The sequence below is a fragment of the Meriones unguiculatus genome, chromosome 12 (genome assembly GCF_030254825.1).
Source record: "Meriones unguiculatus strain TT.TT164.6M chromosome 12, Bangor_MerUng_6.1, whole genome shotgun sequence".
NCBI lineage: Eukaryota > Metazoa > Chordata > Mammalia > Rodentia > Muridae > Meriones > Meriones unguiculatus.
In genome coordinates this window covers 10,981,253-10,985,300 of record NC_083360.1, presented here as the reverse complement: position 1 = coordinate 10,985,300, position 4,048 = coordinate 10,981,253, and the positions used below count along the sequence as shown (strand labels likewise).

The 4,048-nt window shown below is 47.5% G+C and overlaps 1 pseudogene; it reads right to left on the bottom strand.

Moving 5' to 3' along the window:
* Positions 1-2,148: 2,148 nt before the first annotated feature.
* LOC110556867 (large ribosomal subunit protein uL24-like) lies at positions 2,149-3,195 on the bottom strand (annotated as a pseudogene).
* Positions 3,196-4,048: the final 853 nt, after the last annotated feature.

Genomic DNA, 4,048 nt, shown 5'->3' with positions numbered 1-4,048 from the left:
ATAGAGTGTGGCACCTCCATCACGCTGGAGCTGGAACCGTGTGAGAACAATGGGGTTGTTCTTGCATAGAAGTGGGACAAACAGAGCTGGTTCGTGGTGCCCACCAGGGGGTTCCCTAGCCCCTGAGGGGTGGCTGGGAGCAGTGTGAGCAGTGTGGAGCAGTGGCTTGTTGTCCCCAAACACTCAGGTAATGTTTCTGCTCACCACCTTTCTCATTGATGTGTGTCTTCAGCTACTCAGAACAGTGGGCATTCACCACGGCAGTTGTTGTGGCCAAGGCATGGTCATGCCACTCTGCTTGGATAGTCAGTGGCCAAAGGAATGGGTCTGTCCTGTCCTGACTAGAACTACAGTGCTGGAGGGCAGGGTCGCTTCTGGATGGTGATGCCTCAGATCTGCTGCGGCTTCGGTGAGGCCTCTATGTCGGTGCCCAGTGAGGCTTCACAGTGCTCAGAGTCTTTGCAGGCTCTGAGGCCTCTCACTCAGCATGTTATAAGCAATGCTCTTTTCTTCATCTTTAGCAGTTTTTCTCTCAATCAGTGTGATTCCCTTAGATTGCTGCTCCACTACTCACACTTCTCCAAGGGCCTTCCTTTACATCTATCTCCTTTGTCTCATCACCCTCTAAGAAGTCCTCACTTTTCTTTCTCAGTGGGGGGGACACTTATCCCAGAGAGGGACAAGGCTGGGGAATCTGATGGTAGGGGCTGCTGCTGCCCCATGAACCCTCTCCTAAGCACTGGGGCCCAGATTGTGGTGCGTGGAGGCAAACCAGGATGGGCATGCCTTTTGTGTGGAGGACACAGCAAGAAGAGAAGACAGAAGCTTGAAGAAGTGGCTTTGAGGCAGCCAGGGTGGAGTGGAAGAGGGGTAGGCTAAGGGATCTGACGTGGAACAGACAGGCCACAAGAATGGCTGTTTTCTACACCATGCAGACATTCCCTGGATGCTTCTCAGAATTCTGGGGAGGAGAAGCTCCCAGAAAGCCTAATATGGGGCTTAGACTACACTGGGAGGGTACGGAAGTTTTGTCCAGAGGCTCTTACATACACACCTTACTGGTGTAAAAATAGATTAAGTGATGTTAAGAAAACAACCAAGAACACATACTTGCAAAGTGCTGAGATTTGAACCCAAGAGTAGAGCTCTCCTTGACTTCTCCCATTGCAGATCCTGAATCTCTCTGCCTGGAGTAACTAATGTAGGTGAGATGTTCGTTTTTAAAAAAAGCATTGATGGGGGCTTGATATGATGGTTCATATCCGCAATCCCAGAAGTCAGGAGGCTAAAGCAAGAGCATGGCTCTAAGGCTGAGGCCAGCTTGGTCTGCAGAGTGACACCCTTTTCTGAACAAAATGCAGGGAAACAGGAGCTGGTGTGATCCCACCCTGCAGCCCTGTGATCCCACCCACTGGGAGAGCTGATGCAGGAAGATTGCAGATTCACGACCTGCGGAGTAATGCGGGTGTGGACAGGATTAATCAAAAGCATCCTTTACAGAACGTTTGCTGGGCTTCTGACAGGGTTTGAGGCGGGGGAGCTACCCAACAGAGAAGATGAAGAGAGTTACAACTACACAGCCCATCCACGTCTCTGGGCCTCAGCTTTCAAGTGTATAATATGAACATACTGAATGGTCAGCATTTATGTTCCAGAACTTTCGGTATAAAGCTAATTTTATCCCATGTTAGAAATGGAATTTTCTCTAGGATGTAAGTTTCACAACATAGCCCAAGCTAGCCCCGAACTCACTATGTAGCTGAGGGTGACCTTGAACTTTGGGGTCTAAAGATTCTACCTTCTGACTGTCTGGGATTACAGGCCTGCACCACCATCGCCAGTTTATGCTGTGCCAAGGACTGAACTCAGGTACTTACGGGTGCTACCTGAGCATTTTACCAACATAGGGCTCCATCCTGAGCCTTCAGTTTGGTGCTATTACCTGGAAAGTAAGCTTGGCCTCTTCTAACAATCTGATTGACAGCTGGAGGCCATGTTCTTTCTTTGTTTCTTTCTTTGTTTGTTTCTTGGATCTTCCTTCCTTCCTTCCTTCCTTCCTTCCTTCCTTCCTTCCTTCCTTCCTTCCTTCCTTCCTTCCTTCCTTCCTTTCTTCCTGTGTAACAGTCTAATGAAAGCTGTGAGAGGCCTCTACTCCTGCATCTTCTCAGTTGTTTCTTCCTTGTATTTGCCCTTCTCCTTTCCTACTCCTTGAGACTTGGCTTTCCTCTCTAGGATTTTCTTGAGGTCTTTGTCCAGCTTTAGGCTGGTGATAACCACCTTGCTGGGGTGGATGCCCATGTGGACGGTTGTGCTGTTAGCCTTTTCTTGATGAACTCGCTCAGTGCAGATGACATACCTGGACCACTTTGCCAATCTCCTGGCCTTTGTAGCGTCCTTGGACAACCTGACCTTCATTATCCTTTGGAATGAGCATGGAGCGAACATTATACTTCTGTCTCAGCTCTTTGGAAAGAGAGGAATACATGATCTTCCCCTGGATGTGAGATGGTGCATTGAAATGCCCCTTGTGGTTCTTGCTTCAGTCAGAAATCACAAAGGAATTGAACTTTGTTTTGGCAGCTATGATCCAGCGATGGCCACAAAAGAACCCATTTCCTTTTTTTTAATATATATTTTTTTTAATTTTTAAATAATTTTATACATTCACTTGTATCCCAGCTGTAGCCCTCTCCCTCTTTCCCTTTCAATCCTCCCCTCCCTCCCTCATCTCTTCCCTGCCCCCTTCCAAGTCCACTGAGAGGGGGTGTCCTCCTCTCCTTCCGTCTGGCCCTAGCTTATCAGGTATCTTCAGGATGGTTGAAATGTCCTGTCCCCCTTACTAGGGAACCCACTTGGATACTGAGCTACCATGGGCTATGTCTGAGCAGGGCCATTTCCTTTTCAAAAAATGGAAAAAGGAGAACTGCTAAGAAAGCCTCATATCTATCTATCTATCTATCTATCTATCTATCTATCTATCTATTTTATAAGTTTCCTTTCTTTCTTCATCCTACAAAGATCTCAAAGCACAGCCAGACTCGAGTCCTGTGAAGCTGAAACAGGCCTATCCAGGTACGGCTGGAGACAAAGGCATGGCTGGGATGATGGCCATCGTGGGGCTGCTGTGGCGTTCTCGCTGTCTCCAGTAAACTCCCTGGGCATGACCTGGTTACTCTGGGGACCCACTGCAGGCATCGCATTCTGTCTTGGGTGCACACTGCAGACTTGCTTATAAATTACCCTGCTGATGGAAGCTGGCATGGTGATCTCAACCCTCCTGTGAGCCCAGAGGGAAGCCAGCACATGATTTGAAGATACCCTCTTTATTCATCCCAGGGAACAGGTCCTGTGGGGAAGCTTCCTGCCCTTCCTTTATGCATGGGCAGTTGCTTTTGACCTCTGGCCTATGAAAGAACTTCACGGGTACCAAGCCACAGTTCAGCCAGGGACTTAGTGAGATCCCGGAGTCTGAGCAAGAGGCATCCTCTTGGTGTGCCTCTCCACCTGGCTGTACCTCAAGTTTCTTGATTGGAACTTTGACAGAATAAAAATGCCCGCTGTACCTCAGACCAACTTCACAGGAAGCTATGAGGGCGGAGGCCCAAATCACTCTTTTATGAAGTTCTTGAAGTAGTTTTGATGTGTAAGTGGGCCTGCAAAATGCCCACTGGATGAAGGTACTGATCAAAGAACTGTGTTTAGAAAACTACTTCCTGTTGGTTTTCTTTGCTTTATCGAGAGCTCACATTTTTATTTTAAAAATTAAAAAAGAAAACCTGAGCACTTTTAGCTTTGATCATTGATTGATAATCAGAATCCCCATATAGTCTCTTACTCACCATAATGTCCAACATAAATGCTGCTTTCCATATCAAATAACATGACTTTGAATAACAGAGACTCAAATTTCATCTCTTAGAGATATTTTCACTAAGTAGGCTCATGCACAGACCTAGTTTTGGCAAGAATTATGGTACTTATCACATGCCTGGCTTCCTGTGGCCCAGCAGTGTGGCTCGGCTGCTTTCCTCCTGCCTTGTGAAATCTG